This window comes from Ambystoma mexicanum, chromosome 1p (assembly GCF_040938575.1).
Source record: "Ambystoma mexicanum isolate Mex_15411 chromosome 1p, UKY_AmexF1_1, whole genome shotgun sequence".
Lineage (NCBI taxonomy): Eukaryota > Metazoa > Chordata > Amphibia > Caudata > Ambystomatidae > Ambystoma > Ambystoma mexicanum.
The window spans coordinates 5979901-6006459 of record NC_090921.1 but is presented as its reverse complement, the minus strand read 5'-3'; the positions used below and the strand labels follow the sequence as shown (position 1 = coordinate 6006459).

At 49.9% G+C, this 26559-nt stretch overlaps 4 non-coding genes across 4 annotated transcripts; all 4 read right to left on the bottom strand.

Moving 5' to 3' along the window:
• Window positions 1-759: 759 nt before the first annotated feature.
• TRNAC-GCA (transfer RNA cysteine (anticodon GCA)) lies at window positions 760-831 on the bottom strand. Its single transcript has one exon. It is a non-coding gene; the product is annotated as a tRNA-Cys (tRNA).
• Window positions 832-7653: 6822 nt separating this feature from the next.
• On the bottom strand, window positions 7654-7725 carry TRNAC-GCA (transfer RNA cysteine (anticodon GCA)). Its single transcript has one exon. It is a non-coding gene; the product is annotated as a tRNA-Cys (tRNA).
• Window positions 7726-15704: 7979 nt separating this feature from the next.
• Window positions 15705-15776, bottom strand: TRNAC-GCA (transfer RNA cysteine (anticodon GCA)). Its single transcript has one exon. It is a non-coding gene; the product is annotated as a tRNA-Cys (tRNA).
• A 6823-nt stretch (window positions 15777-22599) lies between these two features.
• TRNAC-GCA (transfer RNA cysteine (anticodon GCA)) lies at window positions 22600-22671 on the bottom strand. Its single transcript has one exon. It is a non-coding gene; the product is annotated as a tRNA-Cys (tRNA).
• Window positions 22672-26559: the final 3888 nt, after the last annotated feature.

Sequence of the window (26559 nt, the reverse complement as noted above, 5' to 3'; positions counted from 1 at the left end):
CACCGGGCAAGGGAAAACGTGTACTCTGGAGGGCATCAAGGCGGTGGTGAATGGTAGTCGTGGCAGTGGCCATGTCGGTCCTAAGGGCCTCTAGGGCCTGCATTAACGCGGTCACAGGGTCCCCGGCGGAGGGATTCATAGTCTGAACGAACCGGGAAGGCTTCACAGTCTGTTACAAAGTTGCCGGTCGTGCAGATATGAATATCTCCGTCCCCTAGTACCACACAGGCGATTATATGTGCTACAAGTGTCGCCTCCCCCCTACCGCCGCGTCCTACCAGTGAGTTGGGAAAGTAGGAACACCTGTGCTTTCAGTTTCCAAATGTATAGCTTAAACGAGACTGTGGGCACTGACGCTACTCTTTTAAGGCATGCATATGAATGGCACTGCTGGTAGTGCAGTGCTCACGATCAGAGAACCACATCTGAGACTGGATTCTTTGTAATTTGAGTGATGAGTCCTAAAGAAGAAATCTGCATAGGTAGCACAGCAGGTTAAGTGACCTTTGCTGCGATGTTATGTGTTAAGAGCTCCGTGTAAATACTGACTTCAGAGCTAAAAACAAAAACATGGATGTGATGTGTTCTTCTTTCGAGTTTTCAACCGTAGAGATATTTCAATTTAGAAAACTTAAGAAAGTATTTTAAAGTTCCACATTTCAGAGCAGCGACTGTTCACGGATGTCAGCTTTGCACAGAAAAGAAAGGCAATTCTTAATGAACTGAGAAAGTAAGTTTTATAATAATAAATGATAAAAAGGAGGACACCCGGATTTGAACCGGGGACCTCTTGATCTGCAGTCAAATGCTCTACCACTGAGCTATATCCCCAGATGACAAAGGTGAGCCTCTGCTTTTTCTTAACCGTTGTTTGTGCACGAATTCAGCACAGGAGATTGTGCAAGAAAGGGCAGCAGCACGACTATGAGAGTGACCAGAGAGATGCTTTCCCTCCTGATGGTTTTGCACTCTACTGACCAGGGAGAGGGGGCTTTGTTTGTTTGTTTATTCAATTTGTAGAGCGCACCTGACCCGAAGGTAGCAGGCCACAGCAAGGAAATGCAAAGCTTACAAAGTTACATAATGGTAAACAGTATACATTGACAAATGAGATACACAAAGTTAGAGCTCAGAATGTGTCGTTACAACATTTTAGCCAAATTATTTACATTGGGTTGTCGATAGTAAAGGGTAGAGAAGGGGAAAGAGGCAAGAGGTGCTATATAGGTCTATTAGGAAATGTGAGCGTAAGGAGACACGCGCTATGGGGCACTCAATATAAGGTGGGGAACAGCAGCTGTATTACTTTCTTTTCCTTCCACCATGTCCCGCTTCCTTTCCCAGTCCCTTCTCCCCCTACCCACTGGTTTGGTTTGTCCCTCTGTGATGTCACTTCCCCCCAGGGGCCCCTGTCCCATAAAGGCGCAACAGAAGGCAAATGTGTTATGTTGGTTGGCGGTATAGTGCCATTACCTCCACGTCCCGCTTCCTTGTCTCAGTACTTACCTTTGAGAGGATCTCCCTCTGCCCAGAGCCCTTTCTAAGCTCTTCTTTGTTGGCTCTGCCCCTTCTCTGGAGGTATAACCGGCCCTTATGCAGGAGGCCTCAGTTTTTCTTCGTACCACCTGGAACATGATGAGCTTCCTGGCCATGCACAGCACAAAGGGTTAAGGTTGGTAGCCCTCTGTTACAAAGTTGCCGGTCGTGCAGATATGAATACCTCCGCCCCCAAGTACCACACAGGCGATTATATGAACACTGCCTGTGCAATCCTTGAGGCCACAGGTGTGGTAGTTCGTCGAGTCTGGAGTCAGGAACTGCCGGAAGGACCCTTTGAGCGCTGTAAGGCAAGGAGGGATTAGTACAAGGCGAAATGCAATTTTACAGAGTATCTAGGAATAGAAACTAAACGTTCTTACCTATGTGTACTGTATGTGTACTGTAGGACCACCCGGAAAGGAAGGAGAGTGATTGGACCTGAGCTCGGGTTCGGATAGGTTTCCACAACCTCTGGTATGATGATGGTAAGCAATGGAGTTTGAAGTGCTTGATCAGGCGAACGCCTAGTGAGAGGTCATAGGCCCAGGTTCCAAAAATCGTGGTTCGTGGAGAAAATCCGTTAATCAGGCCGTGGTCCAGTAAACCAAGAGTTCCAGAGCTAATCAAGGCAAGTTCAGGGTTCAGAGAAAGCAATCCTTTAGGCAGACCGCTGTCGAGTGACCAAAAGTTCCTGGTAAATTCGAAGCGTAGCAATGTCCAAGAGAAAGACCAGCTGTGAAGCAACGTTTCGGTGTTTCTGAATGCATTTAAACCATTGGAGAAAATCACGTGATGCTCAACAAGGAAACGTTGAGGCGTGGGGGTCGTCACGTGATACCGATTGCGTTTGGTCTCCTCACGTGACGATCAGGTCCACACGAGCAACGGTGATTGCGGCCAAATGGGAACCTCCAATTACATTGCCAATGGAGAGAAGGGCGATAGACACCAAGCCTGCCATGGACCCCCCTGACATGACGAGTGCAATGGTGCCGCCTTGTCTGTGCACCCAGAGGTAAGCATTGGGGGCTATGTAATGTGGGTGTGTGGAAACGTGAGTCTGTGGGAAACATAGGAGTTCGTAAGGTAGAGGACGTGGAAGATGTAACAGAGTCCCCCCTCAAAGGCCCACGACCTCGTGGGCAGGAGGGATGGTCCTTATGGAAGCGCGCAACAAGAAGTGGGGCCTGGACGCCCGGAGATGGAACCCAAGAGCGCTCCTCCGGACCGTAGCCCAACCAGTCCACGAGGTATTGGAGCCGACCTCTGTGCAGACGGGAACCCAAAATGGCACTGACCTCAAAGACATCGGGTGTGGAGACTGAAACAGGAGCAGGTGGAGTATGGACCCGGGTAGGGGCAAGGTATGGTTTAAGGAGGGAAGTATGAAAAACCGGGTGTATACGCCAAGCAGATGGAATAGCAAGGTGCAAGGCTACAGGGTTCAGGACTTTAGCAATTCTGTAGGGGCTGACAAAGCGGGGCAGAAGTTTGCGACAGCCCGGGATGTGTAAATGGCGAGTTGACAACCAAACACGGTCCCCTACATGATACACAGGTGCTACTGCTCGTTTCCTGTACGCCTTCTTCTTCATAGCTGTCTGTGCCTCACGGAGATGGATCATGGTTTGGGCATGAACCTCAGTTAGATCGCGGGCACAAGCAGTAGCAGCAGGGGTGGCAGAAGGAAAGTCCGGAAGTGGAAGGGTGCGTGGGTGTTGGCCATACATGGAATAGAAAGGAGAAAAGCCGGTGGCCGAGTGCCATGCATTATTGTAGGCAAATTCAGCGAGATGGAGCAGATCGAACCAGGAGTCTTGATACTGAAGGGTCAGACAGCGCAAAAACTGTTCTAGAGCCTGATTCACCCTTTCCGTCTGTCCATTACTTTCCGGGTGATAGGCCGAGGAGAAGCGGGCATCAATACCCAGGAGCTTGGTCAGAGAACGCCAAAAACAGGACGTGAATTGTGCTCCACGGTCTGATATGATGACTTGTGGGAGGCCGAAAAGACAAAAGACAGACCTTAAAAACAAACGGGCCAAGGTCGGGGCTGATGGCACGCCAGTGCAGGGAATGAAACGGGCCATTTTAGTATAAGAATCAACGATGACCCAGATGGTATCATACCCCTGTCTGCGGGGTAAGTCTGTGATAAGGTCCATAGAGACTGTGTGCCATGGTTTGGGGGGAATGGGTAGAGGTTGGAGCAAACCCAAAGGACGTCCCCTGCGTGATTTACATTGGGCACAGATCGCACAGGTGTTTACATAGTTCGCTACATCCCTTCCCATTGACGGCCACCAACACCAACGTCGTAATAACTCCAAGGTACGTTGTTGCCCTGGATGTCCATTGATGGCAGCATCATGAGACCAGGCAAGTGCCTGATTGCATACATCGCTAGTGGGGAGGAATAATTTCCCTTGAATGAATGGCAGTCCCTCCTGAAGTGTAATGTCCCATTCAGTGAGTATGTGCCGGTGTTGGCAGGTCCAATCTTTAATTGTGGTAAGGATGGTTGGGGTCGGTGTACATAGGCAGATGACATGGCCCTTTCCCAATAATATGTCCGGAAATGTGGAAAGCAATACTCCCCCAGGAGAACGTGAAAGTGCATCCGCTTTACCATGAGCGAATGCTGGCCTATGCTTTACCACAAAATCGAATGCGGCGAAGAATAAATGCCAACGCACCTGCCTACTGTTCACACATTTCAGAGAGGCAAGATCCTGCAGGTTTTTATGATCTGTGTACACCACCGTTTGATGCTTTGCCCCCATTAGATGGTGACGCCAGGGTTGAAGTGCATCCTTAATGGCTAACAGTTCCTTTTCTGTTACGGTATAATGGGACTCGGCTGTCGAGAATTTCCGTGAATGATAAGCTATAGGATGCAAAAGCCCAGTAGCAGAACAAGGTTGAGAAAGTATGGCACCTAACGCGAAAGAGGAGGCATCCGCCTCTACAACAAACGGAATCTCCGGGTCAGGGTGTTGTAGCACAGGGGCAGAAACAAACCTGGACTTGAGTGCCTCTAAGGCCCCTTGGTGGTCAGGTGTCCAGATGAAGGGGACATGAGGGCTGGTGAGGGCGGTCAGGGGAGAAACGATGGCAGAAAAGCCGGAGATGAATCGCCTGTAAAAGTTGGCAAAGTCGAGAAACGATTGGAGTTGTTTGAGTTTGACGGGGTAGGCCACTCCGTGATTGCACGCACTTTTGTCTGATTCATGGTCAACCCACCGGGTGTAATGTGAAAACCCAGGAACTCTACTTCTTGAGAATGAAACAAACACTTTTCGGGTTTGGCGAACAAGGCGTTTCTTTTGAGGCGAGAGAGGACTTCTCTTACATGCCCGATATGGTCATCCAGAGAGGATGAGAAGATCAAGATATCATCTAAATAGACCACCACGAATACATCAAGAATGTCAGATAATACATCATTGATGAAGCGTTGGAATGTGGCAGGAGCGTTACAGAGGCCAAAGGGCATCACAGTGTACTCAAACAACCCATATCGAGAACAAAAGACCGTTTTCCACTCATCCCCATGCCGCATGCGGATCAGATTGTACGCCCCTCTCAAGTCCAAACTTGGTAAAGATAGAGGCGGCCGTTAACTTATCTAACAGCGTAGAAATGAGTGGAATAGGATACCTGTTTTTGATGGTGATGGCATTCAACCGTCTATAGTCCACGCACGGGCGTAGATCACCTTCCTTCTTTGGCACAAAGAAAATGGGGCTAGCAGCTGGGGAACAGGAGGGACAGATATGACCTAGACGCAGAGCCTGCTGTATGTAATCCTTCAGGGCTTGTTCCTCGGAAGGTGACAACGAGTAGATCCTCCCCTTTGGTATGGGGGCATCTGGAATGAGATCAATAGGACAATTGTAGGCCCTATGCGGGGGCAAACCCTCCGTGGATGCCCTATCGAAAACCATGTGGAAATCTTGGTATTCAACAGGGATGCTAACCGAGATGGCCCCTACGGTATGTAATGTGGTAGCCTCTGCTGTGTCATCAGTGAGTCGGGAGGAGGCCATGGCGCCAAGAATCATGGCAGGAGAAACAAGGGAGTCTGGTTCTATCAGGCAAAAATGTTGACATAACTCTGACTCAAACGATACGTGTCCTGTTCCCCAATTGATCAAAGGGTTATGTTGCCTCAACCAGGGGATACCTAGAACGATACCGAACTGCGGTGTAGTGATGAGATCGAATGACAGGGTCTCTTTATGTGTGCCTTGTATTACCACCTCAAGAGGGGCCGTTTGATGTCTGATCGGGCCAGAAGTCAGGGACGTGCCATTGACTGCTTGGACGGGCTCAGGATGCTCCTTTTTGATTAAGTTAAGACTATGGGCTAAAGCGATGTCCATGAAGCAGCCAGTGGCCCCTGAATCGATCACAGGATAGACAGTGTGTGTGATCTCCCTGGTTGGTTTTAATAAGGCCTGCACTACTATGGGTCTGATTGGACCAAAGGCGGGTTCAGTGGGGGTCAATGAAGGGCTCGCCGGTGCCCCCTCTCTCATGGGCGAGCTTTCTGAAAAAACGGAGTCTTGTTTCTGGGACGTCGAGGGCATTCTTTCACATAGTGCCCGTTGAGTCCGCAATAAAAGCAGGCGTTATCTGTCCTCCGACGTTCCCTTTCAGTCGGTGTTATTGGACTGCGGAATCCCGCCTATTTGCATGGGTTCGGGACTGGTAGATGGAGGTGGCGGGGAAGAGTGACTAGCAAATGTCGCTTCTGCCTTCTGCTCGGATCTGCGGGCGTCTAACTGCAGTGTGAGATCAACTAGATCAGAAAAAACAGAAGTCAGAGCAGGAACCACCGACAGAGCATCTTTCATGGCATTGGACAAGCCCCGGTAGAAAACGATCGCCTTTTTTTCCTCTGGCCAGGAAGTTTCTGCGGCCAATTGCTTAAAACGGGTGATATATTCTATCAATGTTTGCCTACCCTGTGTGAGATCAAGTAATTCCAGGTCCTGTGCCTGGGCCTTGTAACGGGTATCGAATACCTTTGCCATTTCTGCGACTAGCAGATCGAAATCGTATAAGGCAGGGTGATCATTTTCCAACAATGGATTTGCCCAAGTGGCAGCTACCCCGGACAAATGAGACAGAAGGAAAGCGGCCTTAGTGACAGAGTCAGGAAAAGCCTGAGGTTTGCATAAGAAATGTAATTTACACTGATTTATGAAGGTGCGATATTTCCGAGGTTCACCCTGGAAGCGTTCTGGAGCAGCAAGAGGGGGGGTCAACGGGAGCAACACTGGAGTGGGAACGGGGGCTGAAGTCGGGGCAGGCTGGGCTGGAGAGGCAGGACCGGGTTCGTCATCATCACCGGGCAAGGGAAAACGTGTACTCTGGAGGGCATCAAGGCGGTGGTGAATGGTAGTCGTGGCAGTGGCCATGTCGGTCCTAAGGGCCTCTAGGGCCTGCATTAACGCGGTCACAGGGTCCCCGGCGGAGGGATTCATAGTCTGAACGAACCGGGAAGGCTTCACAGTCTGTTACAAAGTTGCCGGTCGTGCAGATATGAATATCTCCGTCCCCTAGTACCACACATGCGATTATATGTGCTACAAGTGTCGCCTCCCCCCTACCGCCGCGTCCTACCAGTGAGTTGGGAAAGTAGGAACACCTGTGCTTTCAGTTTCCAAATGTATAGCTTAAACGAGACTGTGGGCACTGACGCTACTCTTTTAAGGCATGCATATGAATGGCACTGCTGGTAGTGCAGTGCTCACGATCAGAGAACCACATCTGAGACTGGATTCTTTGTAATTTGAGTGATGAGTCCTAAAGAAGAAATCTGCATAGGTAGCACAGCAGGCTAAGTGACCTTTGCTGCGATGTTATGTGTTAAGAGCTCCGTGTAAATACTGACTTCAGAGCTAAAAACAAAAACATGGATGTGATGTGTTCTTCTTTCGAGTTTTCAACCGTAGAGATATTTCAATTTAGAAAACTTAAGAAAGTATTTTAAAGTTCCACATTTCAGAGCAGCGACTGTTCACGGATGTCAGCTTTGCACAGAAAAGAAAGGCAATTCTTAATGAACTGAGAAAGTAAGTTTTATAATAATAAATGATAAAAAGAAGGGGACACCCGGATTTGAACCGGGGACCTCTTGATCTGCAGTCAAATGCTCTACCACTGAGCTATATCCCCAGATGTAGGAGGCGAGCCTCTGCTTTTTCTTAACCTTTGTTTGTGCACGAAGTCAGCACAGGAGATTGTGCAAGAAAGGACAGCAGCACGACTATGAGAGTGACCAGAGAGATGCTTTCCCTCCTGATGGTTTTGCACTCTACTGACCAGGGAGAGGGGGCTTTGTTTGTTTGTTTATTCAATTTGTAGAGCGCACCTGACCCGAAGGTAGCAGGCCACAGCAAGGAAATGCAAAGCTTACAAAGTTACAGAATGGTAAACAGTATACATTGACAAATGAGATACACAAAGTTAGAGCTCAGAATGTGTCGTTACAACATTTTAGCCAAATTATTTACATTGGGTTGTCGATAGTAAAGGGTAGAGAAGGGGAAAGAGGCAAGAGGTGCTATATAGGTCTATTAGGAAATGTGAGCGTAAGGAGACACGCGCTATGGGGCACTCAATATAAGGTGGGGAACAGCAGCTGTATTACTTTCTTTTCCTTCCACCATGTCCCGCTTCCTTTCCCAGTCCCTTCTCCCCCTACCCACTGGTTTGGTTTGTCCCTCTGTGATGTCACTTCCCCCCAGGGGCCCCTGTCCCATAAAGGCGCAACAGAAGGCAAATGTGTTATGTTGGTTGGCGGTATAGTGCCATTACCTCCACGTCCCGCTTCCTTGTCTCAGTACTTACCTTTGAGAGGATCTCCCTCTGCCCAGAGCCCTTTCTAAGCTCTTCTTTGTTGGCTCTGCCCCTTCTCTGGAGGTATAACCGGCCCTTATGCAGGAGGCCTCAGTTTTTCTTCGTACCACCTGGAACATGATGAGCTTCCTGGCCATGCACAGCACAAAGGGTTAAGGTTGGTAGCCCTCTGTTACAAAGTTGCCGGTCGTGCAGATATGAATACCTCCGCCCCCCAAGTACCACACAGGCGATTATATGAACACTGCCTGTGCAATCCTTGAGGCCACAGGTGTGGTAGTTCGTCGAGTCTGGAGTCAGGAACTGCCGGAAGGACCCTTTGAGCGCTGTAAGGCAAGGAGGGATTAGTACAAGGCGAAATGCAATTTTACAGAGTATCTAGGAATAGAAACTAAACGTTCTTACCTATGTGTACTGTATGTGTACTGTAGGACCACCCGGAAAGGAAGGAGAGTGATTGGACCTGAGCTCGGGTTCGGATAGGTTTCCACAACCTCTGGTATTATGATGGTAAGCACTGGAGTTTGAAGTGCTTGATCAGGCGAACGCCTAGTGAGAGGTCATAGGCCCAGGTTCCAAAAATCGTGGTTCGTGGAGAAAATCCGTTAATCAGGCCGTGGTCGAGTAAACCAAGAGTTCCAGAGCTAATCAAGGCAAGTTCAGGGTTCAGAGAAAGCAATCCTTTAGGCAGACCTCTGTCGAGTGACCAAAAGTTCCTGGTAAATTCGAAGCGTAGCAATGTCCAAGAGAAAGACCAGCTGTGAAGCAACGTTTCGGTGTTTCTGAATGCATTTAAACCATTGGAGAAAATCACGTGATGCTCAACAAGGAAACGTTGAGGCGTGGGGGTCGTCACGTGATACCGATTGCGTTTGGTCTCCTCACGTGACGATCAGGTCCACACGAGCAACGGTGATTTCGGCCAAATGGGAACCTCCAATTACATTGCCAATGGAGAGAAGGGCGATAGACACCAAGCCTGCCATGGACCCCCCTGACATGACGAGTGCAATGGTGCTGCCTTGTCTGCGCACCCAGAGGTAAGCATCGGGGGCTACGTAATGTGGGTGTGTGGAAACGTGAGTCTGTGGGAAACATAGGAGTTCGTAAGGTAGAGGACGTGGAAGATGTAACAGAGTCCCCCCTCAAAGGCCCACGACCTCGTGGGCAGGAGGGATGGTCCTTATGGAAACGCGCAACAAGAAGCGGGGCCTGGACGCCCCGAGATGGAACCCAAAAGCGCTCCTCCGGACCGTAGCCCAACCAGTCCACAAGGTATTGGAGCCGACCTCTGTGCAGACGGGAACCCAAAATGGCACTGACCTCAAAGACATCGGGTGTGGAGACTGAAACAGGAGCAGGTGGAGTATGGACCCGGGTAGGGGCAAGGTATGGTTTGAGGAGGGAAGTATGAAAAACCGGGTGTATATGCCAAGCAGATGGAATAGCAAGGCGCAAGGCTACAGGGTTCAGGACTTTAGCAATTCTGTAGGGGCCGACAAAGCGGGGCAGAAGTTTGCGACAGCCCGGGATGCGTAAATGGCGAGTTGACAACCAAACACGGTCCCCTACATGATACACAGGTGCTACTGCTCGTTTCCTGTACGCCTTCTTCTTCATAGCTGTCTGTGCCTCACGGAGATGGATCATGGTTTGGGCATGAACCTCAGTTAGATCGCGGGCACAAGCAGTAGCAGCAGGGGTGGCAGAAGGAAAGTCCGGAAGTGGAAGGGTGCGTGGGTGTTGGCCATACATGGAATAGAAAGGAGAAAAGCCGGTGGCCGAGTGCCATGCATTATTGTAGGCAAATTCAGCGAGATGGAGCAGATCGAACCAGGAGTCTTGATACTGAAGGGTCAGACAGCGCAAAAACTGTTCTAGAGCCTGATTCACCCTTTCCGTCTGTCCATTACTTTCCGGGTGATAGGCCGAGGAGAAGCGGGCATCAATACCCAGGAGCTTGGTCAGAGAACGCCAAAAACAGGACGTGAATTGTGCTCCACGGTCTGATATGATGACTTGTGGGAGGCCGAAAAGACAAAAGACAGACCTAAAAAACAAACGGGCCAAGGTCGGGACTGATGGCACGCCAGTGCAGGGAATGAAACAGGCCATTTTAGTATAAGAATCAACGATGACCCAGATGGTATCATACCCCTGTCTGCGGGGTAAGTCTGTGATAAGGTCCATAGAGACCGTGTGCCATGGTTTGGGGGGAATGGGTAGAGGTTGGAGCAAACCCAAAGGACGTCCCCTGCGTGATTTATTTTGGGCACAGATCGCACAGGTGTTTACATAGTTCGCTACATCCCTTCCCATTGATGGCCACCAACACCAACGTCGTAATAACTCCAAGGTACGTTGTTGCCCTGGATGTCCATTGATGGCAGCATCATGAGACCAGGCAAGTGCCTGATTGCATACATCGCTAGTGGGGAGGAATAATTTCCCTTGAATGAATGGCAGTCCCTCCTGAAGTGTAATGTCCCATTCAGTGAGTATGTGCCGGTGTTGGCAGGTCCAATCTTTAATCGTGGTAAGCATGGTTGGGGTCGGTGTACATAGGCAGATGACATGGCCCTTTCCCAATAATATGTCCGGAAATGTGGAAAGCAATACTCCCCCAGGAGAACGTGAAAGTGCATCCGCTTTACCATGAGCGAATGCTGGCCTATGCTTTACCACAAAATCGAATGCGGCGAAGAATAAATGCCAACGCACCTGCCTACTGTTCACACATTTCAGAGAGGCAAGATCCTGCAGGTTTTTATGATCTGTGTACACCACCGTTTGATGCTTTGCCCCCATTAGATGGTGACGCCAGGTTTGAAGTGCATCCTTAATGGCTAACAGTTCCTTTTCTGTTACGGTATAATGGGACTCGGCTGTCGAGAATTTCCGTGAATGATAAGCTATAGGATGCAAAAGCCCAGTAGCAGAACAAGGTTGAGAAAGTATGGCACCTAACGCGAAAGAGGAGGCATCCGCCTCTACAACAAACGGAATCTCCGGGTCACTCTTACGCCAGTAAGACTGAGATTCTACTCATCGGCACACCCACTCCCTCCTTCCCTGCAGCTCTCTGGCCGGCCTCCCTTGGCCCCCTTCCTGCCCCTACCTGCAAGGCTAAAAACCTCGGGGTCATCTTCGACTCCACACTCTCCTTCTCTCCTCATATATCTGACGTCTCTAAGAAGTCACACTACCAGCTGCACTTCCTCAGAGGTATTCTTCCCTTCCTCTCCTTCCCCCAGAAGCTCACTGTCTCCCGAGCCCTGGTTCTCTCAAGGCTGGACTACTGTAACAGCCTCTATCTTAATCTGCCTGCCTCCACTCTCCGCCCTCTGCAACTTATCCAGAACAGAACTGCGAGACTCGTCCTTGGCCTCAAGCCCAGGGACCGTATCTCTCCAGGACTGAAATCTCTTCACTGGCTCCCAGTGGCTGCGAGGATTAAGTTCAAAACCCTCTGCATTGTCCACAAGGCCTTCTGGGGGCTGGGGCCTAAATACCTTCAACTCTCTCTTCCTAAATATCTTCCTTCACGAGCCCTTCGCTCATCCGCCTCCAACTCCCTCATGGTCAGCCGCTTCTCGAAGCAACGAGCTGGAGGCAGATCTCTCTCCGCAGCAGGGGCCTCCCTCTGGAACAGCCTTCCTGCCTCCCTGAAACTTGAGGAGAACCATCTCCGGTTCCGGAAGCACCTCAAAACCTTCCTCTTCGCTTCTGCCTTCTCTCTCCCTCTCCCCTGCTAAACCTGCTTAACTCCCCACTGAATTCTGCACTATACCTGCATCTGGGCCACTCTCAGCGGCCTCGGTCCAGGACCCAGCCACTCTCCACTTGCAGTACCTCCCTGGCTCCCCCTGCACTGCTGGACTGTCACTGTATCCCTACAGCCCCCTTCCCAGCTCTGCACTTACCTCGCACTTGCCACCAGCTGGCCCTTTTTACTTATTATTTATTATTTATTATTTATTTACGCTACTTACCTTGTACTGCACTTTCCCCCCTACCTCCTCCCCCTGCACTTTCTCCTTTTCTCCTTCCTCTGCACTTGCGCGATCTGAATGACACCTGGCCTAGTAGGATCGTTTGTCTGTCTTCCCCTTGTTTCCCTCCCTCCCTGCCTCGTCGCGCCTTGAAACACTTGTGTATAGGCGCGTTACAAATACCTTATGATATCATATCATATCAGGGTGTTGTAGCACAGGGGCAGAAACAAACCTGGACTTGAGTGCCTCTAAGGCCCCTTGGTGGTCAGGTGTCCAGATGAAGGGGACATGAGGGCTGGTGAGGGCGGTCAGGGGAGAAACGATGGCAGAAAAGCCGGCGATGAATCGCCTGTAAAAGTTGGCAAAGCCGAGAAACGATTGGAGTTGTTTGAGTTTGACGGGGTAGGCCACTCCGTGATTGCACGCACTTTTGTCTGATTCATGGTCAACCCACCGGGTGTAATGTGAAAACCCAGGAACTCTACTTCTTGAGAATGAAACAAACACTTTTCGGGTTTGGCGAACAAGGCGTTTCTTTTGAGGCGAGAGAGGACTTCTCTTACATGCCCGCTATGGTCATCCAGAGAGGATGAGAAGATCAAGATATCATCTAAATAGACCACCACGAATACATCAAGAATGTCAGATAATACATCATTGATGAAGCGTTGGAATGTGGCAGGAGCGTTACAGAGCCCAAAGGGCATCACGGTGTACTCAAACAACCCCTGTCGAGAACAAAAGGCCGTTTTCCACTCGTCCCCACGCCGCATGCGGATCAGATTGTACGCCCCTTTCAAGTCCAAACTTGGTAAAGATAGAGGCGGCCGTTAACTTATCTAACAGCGTAGAAATGCGTGGAATAGGATACCTGTTTTTGATGGTGATGGCATTCAAACGTCTATAGTCCACGCACGGGCGTAGATCACCTTCCTTCTTTGGCACAAAGAAAATGGGGCTAGCAGCTGGGGAACAGGAGGGACAGATATGACCTAGACGCAGAGCCTGCTGTATGTAATCCTTCAGGGCTTGTTCCTCGGAAGGTGACAACGAGTAGATCCTCCCCTTTGGTATGGGGTCATCTGGAATGAGATCAATAGGACAATTGTAGGCCCTATGCGGGGGCAAACCCTCCGTGGATGCCCTATCGAAAACCATGTGGAAATCTTGGTATTCAACAGGGATGCTAACCGAGATGACCCCTACGGTATGTAATGTGGTAGCCTCTGCTGTGTCATCAGTGAGTCGGGAGGAGGCCATGGCGCCAAGAATCATGGCAGGAGAAACAAGGGAGTCTGGTTCTATCAGGCAAAAATGTTGACATAACTCTGACTCAAACGATACGTGTCCTGTTCCCCAATTGATCAAAGGGTTATGTTGCCTCAACCAGGGGATACCTAGAACGATACCGAACTGCGGTGTAGTGATGAGATCGAATGACAGGGTCTCTTTATGTGTGCCTTGTATTACCACCTCAAGAGGGGCCGTTTGATGTCGGATCGGGCCAGAAGTCAGGGACGTGCCATTGACTGCTTGTACGGGCTCAGGATGCTCCTTTTTGATTAAGTTAAGACTATGGGCTAAAGCGATGTCCATGAAGCAGCCAGTGGCCCCTGAATCGATCACAGGATAGACAGTGTGTGTGATCTCCCTGGTTGGTTTTAATAAGGCCTGCACTACTATGGGTCTGATTGGACCAAAGGCGGGTTCAGTGGGGGTCAATGAAGGGCTCGCCGGTGCCCCCTCTCTCATGGGCGAGCCTTCTGAAAAAACGGAGTCTTGTTTCTGGGACGTCGAGGGCATTCTTTCACATAGTGCCCGTTGAGTCCGCAATAAAAGCAGGCGTTATCTGTCCTCCGACGTTCCCTTTCAGTCGGTGTTATTGGACTGCGGATCCCGCCTATTTTCATGGGTTCGGGACTGGTAGATGGAGGTGCCGGGGAAGAGTGACTAGCAAATGTCGCTTCTGCCTTCTGCTCGGATCTGCGGGCGTCTAACTGCAGTGTGAGATCAACTAGATCCGAAAAAACAGAAGTCAGAGCAGGAACCACCGACAGAGCATCTTTCATGGCATTGGACAAGCCCCGGTAGAAAACGATCGCCTTTTTTTCCTCTGGCCAGGAAGTTTCTGCGGCCAATTGGTTAAAACGGGTGATATATTCTATCAATGTTTGCCTACCCTGTGTGAGATCAAGTAATCCCAGGTCCCGTGCCTGGGCCTTGTAACGGGTGCGACTAGCAGATCGAAATCGTATAAGGCAGGGTGATCGTTTTCCAACAATGGATTTGCCCAAGTGGCAGCTACCCCGGACAAATGAGACAGAAGGAAAGCGGCCTTAGTGACAGAGTCGGGAAAAGCCTGAGGTTTGCATAAGAAATGTAATTTACACTGATTTATGAAGGTGCAATATTTCCGGGGTTCACCCTGGAAGCGTTCTGGAGCAGCAAGAGGGGGGGTCAACGGGAGCAACACTGGAGTGGGAACGGGGGCTGAAGTCGGGGCAGGCTGGGCTGGAGAGGCAGGACCGGGTTCGTCATCATCACCGGGCAAGGGAAAACGTGTACTCTGGAGGGCATCAAGGCGGTGGTGAATGGTAGTCGTGGCAGTGGCCATGTCGGTCCTAAGGGCCTCTAGGGCCTGCATTAACGCGGTCACAGGGTCCCCGGCGGAGGGATTCATAGTCTGAACGAACCGGGAAGGCTTCACAGTCTGTTACAAAGTTGCCGGTCGTGCAGATATGAATATCTCCGTCCCCTAGTACCACACAGGCGATTATATGTGCTACAAGTGTCGCCTCCCCCCTACCGCCGCGTCCTACCATGGAGTTGGGAAAGTAGGAACACCTGTGCTTTCAGTTTCCAAATGTATAGCTTAAACGAGACTGTGGGCACTGACGCTACTCTTTTAAGGCATGCATATGAATGGCACTGCTGGTAGTGCAGTGCTCACGATCAGAGAACCACATCTGAGACTGGATTCTTTGTAATTTGAGTGATGAGTCCTAAAGAAGAAATCTGCATAGGTAGCACAGCAGGTTAAGTGACCTTTGCTGCGATGTTATGTGTTAAGAGCTCCGTGTAAATACTGACTTCAGAGCTAAAAACAAAAACATGGATGTGATGTGTTCTTCTTTCGAGTTTTCAACCGTAGAGATATTTCAATTTAGAAAACTTAAGAAAGTATTTTAAAGTTCCACATTTCAGAGCAGCGACTGTTCACGGATGTCAGCTTTGCACAGAAAAGAAAGGCAATTCTTAATGAACTGAGAAAGTAAGTTTTATAATAATAAATGATAAAAAGGAGGACACCCGGATTTGAACCGGGGACCTCTTGATCTGCAGTCAAATGCTCTACCACTGAGCTATATCCCCAGATGACAAAGGTGAGCCTCTGCTTTTTCTTAACCGTTGTTTGTGCACGAATTCAGCACAGGAGATTGTGCAAGAAAGGGCAGCAGCACGACTATGAGAGTGACCAGAGAGATGCTTTCCCTCCTGATGGTTTTGCACTCTACTGACCAGGGAGAGGGGGCTTTGTTTGTTTGTTTATTCAATTTGTAGAGCGCACCTGACCCGAAGGTAGCAGGCCACAGCAAGGAAATGCAAAGCTTACAAAGTTACATAATGGTAAACAGTATACATTGACAAATGAGATACACAAAGTTAGAGCTCAGAATGTGTCGTTACAACATTTTAGCCAAATTATTTACATTGGGTTGTCGATAGTAAAGGGTAGAGAAGGGGAAAGAGGCAAGAGGTGCTATATAGGTCTATTAGGAAATGTGAGCGTAAGGAGACACGCGCTATGGGGCACTCAATATAAGGTGGGGAACAGCAGCTGTATTACTTTCTTTTCCTTCCACCATGTCCCGCTTCCTTTCCCAGTCCCTTCTCCCCCTACCCACTGGTTTGGTTTGTCCCTCTGTGATGTCACTTCCCCCCAGGGGCCCCTGTCCCATAAAGGCGCAACAGAAGGCAAATGTGTTATGTTGGTTGGCGGTATAGTGCCATTACCTCCACGTCCCGCTTCCTTGTCTCAGTACTTACCTTTGAGAGGATCTCCCTCTGCCCAGAGCCCTTTCTAAGCTCTTCTTTGTTGGCTCTGCCCCTTCTCTGGAGGTATAACCGGCCCTTATGCAGGAGGCCTCAGTTTTTCTTCGTACCACCTGGAACATGATGAGCTTCCTGGCCATGCACAGCACAAAGGGTTAAGGTTGGTAGCCCTCTGTTACAAAGTTGCCGGTCGTGCAGATATGAATACCTCCGCCCCCAAGTACCACACAGGCGATTATATGAACACTGCCTGTGCAATCCTTGAGGCCACAGGTGTGGTAGTTCGTCGAGTCTGGAGTCAGGAACTGCCGGAAGGACCCTTTGAGCGCTGTAAGGCAAGGAGGGATTAGTACAAGGCGAAATGCAATTTTACAGAGTATCTAGGAATAGAAACTAAACGTTCTTACCTATGTGTACTGTATGTGTACTGTAGGACCACCCGGAAAGGAAGGAGAGTGATTGGACCTGAGCTCGGGTTCGGATAGGTTTCCACAACCTCTGGTATGATGATGGTAAGCAATGGAGTTTGAAGTGCTTGATCAGGCGAACGCCTAGTGAGAGGTCATAGGCCCAGGTTCCAAAAATCGTGGTTCGTGGAGAAAATCCGTTAATCAGGCCGTGGTCCAGTAAACCAAGAGTTCCAGAGCTAATCAAGGCAAGTTCAGGGTTCAGAGAAAGCAATCCTTTAGGCAGACCGCTGTCGAGTGACCAAAAGTTCCTGGTAAATTCGAGGCGTAGCAATGTCCAAGAGAAAGACCAGCTGTGAAGCAACGTTTCGGTGTTTCTGAATGCATTTAAACCATTGGAGAAAATCACGTGATGCTCAACAAGGAAACGTTGAGGCGTGGGGGTCGTCACGTGATACCGATTGCGTTTGGTCTCCTCACGTGACGATCAGGTCCACACGAGCAACGGTGATTGCGGCCAAATGGGAACCTCCAATTACATTGCCAATGGAGAGAAGGGCGATAGACACCAAGCCTGCCATGGACCCCCCTGACATGACGAGTGCAATGGTGCCGCCTTGTCTGTGCACCCAGAGGTAAGCATTGGGGGCTATGTAATGTGGGTGTGTGGAAACGTGAGTCTGTGGGAAACATAGGAGTTCGTAAGGTAGAGGACGTGGAAGATGTAACAGAGTCCCCCCTCAAAGGCCCACGACCTCGTGGGCAGGAGGGATGGTCCTTATGGAAGCGCGCAACAAGAAGTGGGGCCTGGACGCCCGGAGATGGAACCCAAGAGCGCTCCTCCGGACCGTAGCCCAACCAGTCCACGAGGTATTGGAGCCGACCTCTGTGCAGACGGGAACCCAAAATGGCACTGACCTCAAAGACATCGGGTGTGGAGACTGAAACAGGAGCAGGTGGAGTATGGACCCGAGTAGGGGCAAGGTATGGTTTAAGGAGGGAAGTATGAAAAACCGGGTGTATACGCCAAGCAGATGGAATAGCAAGGTGCAAGGCTACAGGGTTCAGGACTTTAGCAATTCTGTAGGGGCTGACAAAGCGGGGCAGAAGTTTGCGACAGCCCGGGATGTGTAAATGGCGAGTTGACAACCAAACACGGTCCCCTACATGATACACAGGTGCTACTGCTCGTTTCCTGTACGCCTTCTTCTTCATAGCTGTCTGTGCCTCACGGAGATGGATCATGGTTTGGGCATGAACCTCAGTTAGATCGCGGGCACAAGCAGTAGCAGCAGGGGTGGCAGAAGGAAAGTCCGGAAGTGGAAGGGTGCGTGGGTGTTGGCCATACATGGAATAGAAAGGAGAAAAGCCGGTGGCCGAGTGCCATGCATTATTGTAGGCAAATTCAGCGAGATGGAGCAGATCGAACCAGGAGTCTTGATACTGAAGGGTCAGACAGCGCAAAAACTGTTCTAGAGCCTGATTCACCCTTTCCGTCTGTCCATTACTTTCCGGGTGATAGGCCGAGGAGAAGCGGGCATCAATACCCAGGAGCTTGGTCAGAGAACGCCAAAAACAGGACGTGAATTGTGCTCCACGGTCTGATATGATGACTTGTGGGAGGCCGAAAAGACAAAAGACAGACCTTAAAAACAAACGGGCCAAGGTCGGGGCTGATGGCACGCCAGTGCAGGGAATGAAACGGGCCATTTTAGTATAAGAATCAACGATGACCCAGATGGTATCATACCCCTGTCTGCGGGGTAAGTCTGTGATAAGGTCCATAGAGACTGTGTGCCATGGTTTGGGGGGAATGGGTAGAGGTTGGAGCAAACCCAAAGGACGTCCCCTGCGTGATTTACATTGGGCACAGATCGCACAGGTGTTTACATAGTTCGCTACATCCCTTCCCATTGACGGCCACCAACACCAACGTCGTAATAACTCCAAGGTACGTTGTTGCCCTGGATGTCCATTGATGGCAGCATCATGAGACCAGGCAAGTGCCTGATTGCATACATCGCTAGTGGGGAGGAATAATTTCCCTTGAATGAATGGCAGTCCCTCCTGAAGTGTAATGTCCCATTCAGTGAGTATGTGCCGGTGTTGGCAGGTCCAATCTTTAATTGTGGTAAGGATGGTTGGGGTCGGTGTACATAGGCAGATGACATGGCCCTTTCCCAATAATATGTCCGGAAATGTGGAAAGCAATACTCCCCCAGGAGAACGTGAAAGTGCATCCGCTTTACCATGAGCGAATGCTGGCCTATGCTTTACCACAAAATCGAATGCGGCGAAGAATAAATGCCAACGCACCTGCCTACTGTTCACACATTTCAGAGAGGCAAGATCCTGCAGGTTTTTATGATCTGTGTACACCACCGTTTGATGCTTTGCCCCCATTAGATGGTGACGCCAGGGTTGAAGTGCATCCTTAATGGCTAACAGTTCCTTTTCTGTTACGGTATAATGGGACTCGGCTGTCGAGAATTTCCGTGAATGATAAGCTATAGGATGCAAAAGCCCAGTAGCAGAACAAGGTTGAGAAAGTATGGCACCTAACGCGAAAGAGGAGGCATCCGCCTCTACAACAAACGGAATCTCCGGGTCAGGGTGTTGTAGCACAGGGGCAGAAACAAACCTGGACTTGAGTGCCTCTAAGGCCCCTTGGTGGTCAGGTGTCCAGATGAAGGGGACATGAGGGCTGGTGAGGGCGGTCAGGGGAGAAACGATGGCAGAAAAGCCGGCGATGAATCGCCTGTAAAAGTTGGCAAAGCCGAGAAACGATTGGAGTTGTTTGAGTTTGACGGGGTAGGCCACTCCGTGATTGCACGCACTTTTGTCTGATTCATGGTCAACCCACCGGGTGTAATGTGAAAACCCAGGAACTCTACTTCTTGAGAATGAAACAAACACTTTTCGGGTTTGGCGAACAAGGCGTTTCTTTTGAGGCGAGAGAGGACTTCTCTTACATGCCCGATATGGTCATCCAGAGAGGATGAGAAGATCAAGATATCATCTAAATAGACCACCACGAATACATCAAGAATGTCAGATAATACATCATTGATGAAGCGTTGGAATGTGGCAGGAGCGTTACAGAGGCCAAAGGGCATCACAGTGTACTCAAACAACCCATATCGAGAACAAAAGACCGTTTTCCACTCATCCCCATGCCGCATGCGGATCAGATTGTACGCCCCTCTCAAGTCCAAACTTGGTAAAGATAGAGGCGGCCGTTAACTTATCTAACAGCGTAGAAATGAGTGGAATAGGATACCTGTTTTTGATGGTGATGGCATTCAACCGTCTATAGTCCACGCACGGGCGTAGATCACCTTCTTTCTTTGGCACAAAGAAAATGGGGCTAGCAGCTGGGGAACAGGAGGGACAGATATGACCTAGACGCAGAGCCTGCTGTATGTAATCCTTCAGGGCTTGTTCCTCGGAAGGTGACAACGAGTAGATCCTCCCCTTTGGTATGGGGGCATCTGGAATGAGATCAATAGGACAATTGTAGGCCCTATGCGGGGGCAAACCCTCCGTGGATGCCCTATCGAAAACCATGTGGAAATCTTGGTATTCAACAGGGATGCTAACCGAGATGGCCCCTACGGTATGTAATGTGGTAGCCTCTGCTGTGTCATCAGTGAGTCGGGAGGAGGCCATGGCGCCAAGAATCATGGCAGGAGAAACAAGGGAGTCTGGTTCTATCAGGCAAAAATGTTGACATAACTCTGACTCAAACGATACGTGTCCTGTTCCCCAATTGATCAAAGGGTTATGTTGCCTCAACCAGGGGATACCTAGAACGATACCGAACTGCGGTGTAGTGATGAGATCGAATGACAGGGTCTCTTTATGTGTGCCTTGTATTACCACCTCAAGAGGGGCCGTTTGATGTCTGATCGGGCCAGAAGTCAGGGACGTGCCATTGACTGCTTGGACGGGCTCAGGATGCTCCTTTTTGATTAAGTTAAGACTATGGGCTAAAGCGATGTCCAGGAAGCAGCCAGTGGCCCCTGAATCGATCACAGGATAGACAGTGTGTGTGATCTCCCTGGTTGGTTTTAATAAGGCCTGCACTACTATGGGTCTGATTGGACCAAAGGCGGGTTCAGTGGGGGTCAATGAAGGGCTCGCCGGTGCCCCCTCTCTCATGGGCGAGCTTTCTGAAAAAACGGAGTCTTGTTTCTGGGACGTCGAGGGCATTCTTTCACATAGTGCCCGTTGAGTCCGCAATAAAAGCAGGCGTTATCTGTCCTCCGACGTTCCCTTTCAGTCCGTGTTATTGGACTGCGGAATCCCGCCTATTTGCATGGGTTCGGGACTGGTAGATGGAGGTGGCGGGGAAGAGTGACTAGCAAATGTCGCTTCTGCCTTCTGCTCGGATCTGCGGGCGTCTAACTGCAGTGTGAGATCAACTAGATCAGAAAAAACAGAAGTCAGAGCAGGAACCACCGACAGAGCATCTTTCATGGCATTGGACAAGCCCCGGTAGAAAACGATCGCCTTTTTTTCCTCTGGCCAGGAAGTTTCTGCGGCCAATTGCTTAAAACGGGTGATATATTCTATCAATGTTTGCCTACCCTGTGTGAGATCAAGTAATTCCAGGTCCTGTGCCTGGGCCTTGTAACGGGTATCGAATACCTTTGCCATTTCTGCGACTAGCAGATCGAAATCGTATAAGGCAGGGTGATCATTTTCCAACAATGGATTTGCCCAAGTGGCAGCTACCCCGGACAAATGAGACAGAAGGAAAGCGGCCTTAGTGACAGAGTCAGGAAAAGCCTGAGGTTTGCATAAGAAATGTAATTTACACTGATTTATGAAGGTGCGATATTTCCGAGGTTCACCCTGGAAGCGTTCTGGAGCAGCAAGAGGGGGGGGTCAACAGGAGCAACACTGGAGTGGGAACGGGGGCTGAAGTCGGGGCAGGCTGGGCTGGAGAGGCAGGACCGGGTTCGTCATCATCACCGGGCAAGGGAAAACGTGTACTCTGGAGGGCATCAAGGCGGTGGTGAATGGTAGTCGTGGCAGTGGCCATGTCGGTCCTAAGGGCCTCTAGGGCCTGCATTAACGCGGTCACAGGGTCCCCGGCGGAGGGATTCATAGTCTGAACGAACCGGGAAGGCTTCACAGTCTGTTACAAAGTTGCCGGTCGTGCAGATATGAATATCTCCGTCCCCTATTACCACACAGGCGATTATATGTGCTACAAGTGTCGCCTCCCCCCTACCGCCGCGTCCTACCAGTGAGTTGGGAAAGTAGGAACACCTGTGCTTTCAGTTTCCAAATGTATAGCTTAAACGAGACTGTGGGCACTGACGCTACTCTTTTAAGGCATGCATATGAATGGCACTGCTGGTAGTGCAGTGCTCACGATCAGAGAACCACATCTGAGACTGGATTCTTTGTAATTTGAGTGATGAGTCCTAAAGAAGAAATCTGCATAGGTAGCACAGCAGGCTAAGTGACCTTTGCTGCGATGTTATGTGTTAAGAGCTCCGTGTAAATACTGACTTCAGAGCTAAAAACAAAAACATGGATGTGATGTGTTCTTCTTTCGAGTTTTCAACCGTAGAGATATTTCAATTTAGAAAACTTAAGAAAGTATTTTAAAGTTCCACATTTCAGAGCAGCGACTGTTCACGGATGTCAGCTTTGCACAGAAAAGAAAGGCAATTCTTAATGAACTGAGAAAGTAAGTTTTATAATAATAAATGATAAAAAGAAGGGGACACCCGGATTTGAACCGGGGACCTCTTGATCTGCAGTCAAATGCTCTACCACTGAGCTATATCCCCAGATGTAGGAGGCGGGCCTCTGCTTTTTCTTAACCTTTGTTTGTGCACGAAGTCAGCACAGGAGATTGTGCAAGAAAGGACAGCAGCACGACTATGAGAGTGACCAGAGAGATGCTTTCCCTCCTGATGGTTTTGCACTCTACTGACCAGGGAGAGGGGGCTTTGTTTGTTTGTTTATTCAATTTGTAGAGCGCACCTGACCCGAAGGTAGCAGGCCACAGCAAGGAAATGCAAAGCTTACAAAGTTACAGAATGGTAAACAGTATACATTGACAAATGAGATACACAAAGTTAGAGCTCAGAATGTGTCGTTACAACATTTTAGCCAAATTATTTACATTGGGTTGTCGATAGTAAAGGGTAGAGAAGGGGAAAGAGGCAAGAGGTGCTATATAGGTCTATTAGGAAATGTGAGCGTAAGGAGACACGCGCTATGGGGCACTCAATATAAGGTGGGGAACAGCAGCTGTATTACTTTCTTTTCCTTCCACCATGTCCCGCTTCCTTTCCCAGTCCCTTCTCCCCCTACCCACTGGTTTGGTTTGTCCCTCTGTGATGTCACTTCCCCCCAGGGGCCCCTGTCCCATAAAGGCGCAACAGAAGGCAAATGTGTTATGTTGGTTGGCGGTATAGTGCCATTACCTCCACGTCCCGCTTCCTTGTCTCAGTACTTACCTTTGAGAGGATCTCCCTCTGCCCAGAGCCCTTTCTAAGCTCTTCTTTGTTGGCTCTGCCCCTTCTCTGGAGGTATAACCGGCCCTTATGCAGGAGGCCTCAGTTTTTCTTCGTACCACCTGGAACATGATGAGCTTCCTGGCCATGCACAGCACAAAGGGTTAAGGTTGGTAGCCCTCTGTTACAAAGTTGCCGGTCGTGCAGATATGAATACCTCCGCCCCCCAAGTACCACACAGGCGATTATATGAACACTGCCTGTGCAATCCTTGAGGCCACAGGTGTGGTAGTTCGTCGAGTCTGGAGTCAGGAACTGCCGGAAGGACCCTTTGAGCGCTGTAAGGCAAGGAGGGATTAGTACAAGGCGAAATGCAATTTTACAGAGTATCTAGGAATAGAAACTAAACGTTCTTACCTATGTGTACTGTATGTGTACTGTAGGACCACCCGGAAAGGAAGGAGAGTGATTGGACCTGAGCTCGGGTTCGGATAGGTTTCCACAACCTCTGGTATGATGATGGTAAGCAATGGAGTTTGAAGTGCTTGATCAGGCGAACGCCTAGTGAGAGGTCATAGGCCCAGGTTCCAAAAATCGTGGTTCGTGGAGAAAATCCGTTAATCAGGCCGTGGTCCAGTAAACCAAGAGTTCCAGAGCTAATCAAGGCAAGTTCAGGGTTCAGAGAAAGCAATCCTTTAGGCAGACCGCTGTCGAGTGACCAAAAGTTCCTGGTAAATTCGAAGCGTAGCAATGTCCAAGAGAAAGACCAGCTGTGAAGCAACGTTTCGGTGTTTCTGAATGCATTTAAACCATTGGAGAAAATCACGTGATGCTCAACAAGGAAACGTTGAGGCGTGGGGGTCGTCACGTGATACCGATTGCGTTTGGTCTCCTCACGTGACGATCAGGTCCACACGAGCAACGGTGATTGCGGCCAAATGGGAACCTCCAATTACATTGCCAATGGAGAGAAGGGTGATAGACACCAAGCCTGCCATGGACCCCCCTGACATGACGAGTGCAATGGTGCCGCCTTGTCTGTGCACCCAGAGGTAAGCATTGGGGGCTATGTAATGTGGGTGTGTGGAAACGTGAGTCTGTGGGAAACATAGGAGTTCGTAAGGTAGAGGACGTGGAAGATGTAACAGAGTCCCCCCTCAAAGGCCCACGACCTCGTGGGCAGGAGGGATGGTCCTTATGGAAGCGCGCAACAAGAAGTGGGGCCTGGACGCCCGGAGATGGAACCCAAGAGCGCTCCTCCGGACCGTAGCCCAACCAGTCCACGAGGTATTGGAGCCGACCTCTGTGCAGACGGGAACCCAAAATGGCACTGACCTCAAAGACATCGGGTGTGGAGACTGAAACAGGAGCAGGTGGAGTATGGACCCGGGTAGGGGCAAGGTATGGTTTAAGGAGGGAAGTATGAAAAACCGGGTGTATACGCCAAGCAGATGGAATAGCAAGGTGCAAGGCTACAGGGTTCAGGACTTTAGCAATTCTGTAGGGGCTGACAAAGCGGGGCAGAAGTTTGCGACAGCCCGGGATGTGTAAATGGCGAGTTGACAACCAAACACGGTCCCCTACATGATACACAGGTGCTACTGCTCGTTTCCTGTACGCCTTCTTCTTCATAGCTGTCTGTGCCTCACGGAGATGGATCATGGTTTGGGCATGAACCTCAGTTAGATCGCGGGCACAAGCAGTAGCAGCAGGGGTGGCAGAAGGAAAGTCCGGAAGTGGAAGGGTGCGTGGGTGTTGGCCATACATGGAATAGAAAGGAGAAAAGCCGGTGGCCGAGTGCCATGCATTATTGTAGGCAAATTCAGCGAGATGGAGCAGATCGAACCAGGAGTCTTGATACTGAAGGGTCAGACAGCGCAAAAACTGTTCTAGAGCCTGATTCACCCTTTCCGTCTGTCCATTACTTTCCGGGTGATAGGCCGAGGAGAAGCGGGCATCAATACCCAGGAGCTTGGTCAGAGAACGCCAAAAACAGGACGTGAATTGTGCTCCACGGTCTGATATGATGACTTGTGGGAGGCCGAAAAGACAAAAGACAGACCTTAAAAACAAACGGGCCAAGGTCGGGGCTGATGGCACGCCAGTGCAGGGAATGAAACGGGCCATTTTAGTATAAGAATCAACGATGACCCAGATGGTATCATACCCCTGTCTGCGGGGTAAGTCTGTGATAAGGTCCATAGAGACTGTGTGCCATGGTTTGGGGGGAATGGGTAGAGGTTGGAGCAAACCCAAAGGACGTCCCCTGCGTGATTTACATTGGGCACAGATCGCACAGGTGTTTACATAGTTCGCTACATCCCTTCCCATTGACGGCCACCAACACCAACGTCGTAATAACTCCAAGGTACGTTGTTGCCCTGGATGTCCATTGATGGCAGCATCATGAGACCAGGCAAGTGCCTGATTGCATACATCGCTAGTGGGGAGGAATAATTTCCCTTGAATGAATGGCAGTCCCTCCTGAAGTGTAATGTCCCATTCAGTGAGTATGTGCCGGTGTTGGCAGGTCCAATCTTTAATTGTGGTAAGGATGGTTGGGGTCGGTGTACATAGGCAGATGACATGGCCCTTTCCCAATAATATGTCCGGAAATGTGGAAAGCAATACTCCCCCAGGAGAACGTGAAAGTGCATCCGCTTTACCATGAGCGAATGCTGGCCTATGCTTTACCACAAAATCGAATGCGGCGAAGAATAAATGCCAACGCACCTGCCTACTGTTCACACATTTCAGAGAGGCAAGATCCTGCAGGTTTTTATGATCTGTGTACACCACCGTTTGATGCTTTGCCCCCATTAGATGGTGACGCCAGGGTTGAAGTGCATCCTTAATGGCTAACAGTTCCTTTTCTGTTACGGTATAATGGGACTCGGCTGTCGAGAATTTCCGTGAATGATAAGCTATAGGATGCAAAAGCCCAGTAGCAGAACAAGGTTGAGAAAGTATGGCACCTAACGCGAAAGAGGAGGCATCCGCCTCTACAACAAACGGAATCTCCGGGTCAGGGTGTTGTAGCACAGGGGCAGAAACAAACCTGGACTTGAGTGCCTCTAAGGCCCCTTGGTGGTCAGGTGTCCAGATGAAGGGGACATGAGGGCTGGTGAGGGCGGTCAGGGGAGAAACGATGGCAGAAAAGCCGGCGATGAATCGCCTGTAAAAGTTGGCAAAGTCGAGAAACGATTGGAGTTGTTT